This window comes from Ceratina calcarata, unplaced genomic scaffold (assembly GCF_001652005.2).
Source record: "Ceratina calcarata isolate Rehan_Ccalc_2016 unplaced genomic scaffold, ASM165200v1 scaffold743, whole genome shotgun sequence".
Lineage (NCBI taxonomy): Eukaryota > Metazoa > Arthropoda > Insecta > Hymenoptera > Apidae > Ceratina > Ceratina calcarata.
In genome coordinates this window covers 11,347-11,912 of record NW_017178714.1, presented here as the reverse complement: position 1 = coordinate 11,912, position 566 = coordinate 11,347, and the positions used below count along the sequence as shown (strand labels likewise).

At 37.3% G+C, this 566-nt stretch overlaps 1 protein-coding gene across 1 annotated transcript in view; it reads left to right on the top strand.

Annotated features, from left to right (window-relative positions):
- Positions 1 to 566, top strand: part of LOC113464996 (aminopeptidase M1-like) — an 8,807-nt gene that overhangs the window by 4,136 nt on the left and 4,105 nt on the right. The window lies entirely within an intron of this gene.

The following is a 566-nucleotide window of genomic DNA, read 5'->3' as shown; positions in this document are numbered from 1 at the left end:
AGTTGTTAGTTATTTGATTGAATATGTTGCATTTATTCAGTGAACGTAACTAACGACCAATTGCTTTGTTTTCTGTAATATTTAAACAATTTCTTCGGTGCTCTTGCATGTAACTTTTGTTTTAATCCTATGTTTTCGTCACGAGCGTGGCATACGGGCCGCGGCAACGCACGAGGCGGTTATCGCGCTCCTGCCCGCCTTGTATACGAACGCTCTGGTTGGTCGGTAATTTTTGTTAATAACTCGACAACCACACCTCGGACAACTTTTTTGCAAAGGAAAAAGTTTTTTAAAATCACCATGGCTCCTCCCCATTTCAAGGCCTAACATTAGTTCTGGGACACCCTGTATAGAGTTAAATGATAGGCCATGTTCAATTTAATTTGCACGCAGTAGAGAAGGGGCAGGTTTAGAGGGTGTGAATTGAAAATCTGCAGTAATATCGTTCACGTCAATAAACATTTGTAATAAAAGCTACAGAACATTTTACGTTTTACAATTTTCATTCTTATACTTTCTTCCAATTTTTTAAAAGGTGCCAAGTAATTTAAATTTCTTAATTTATA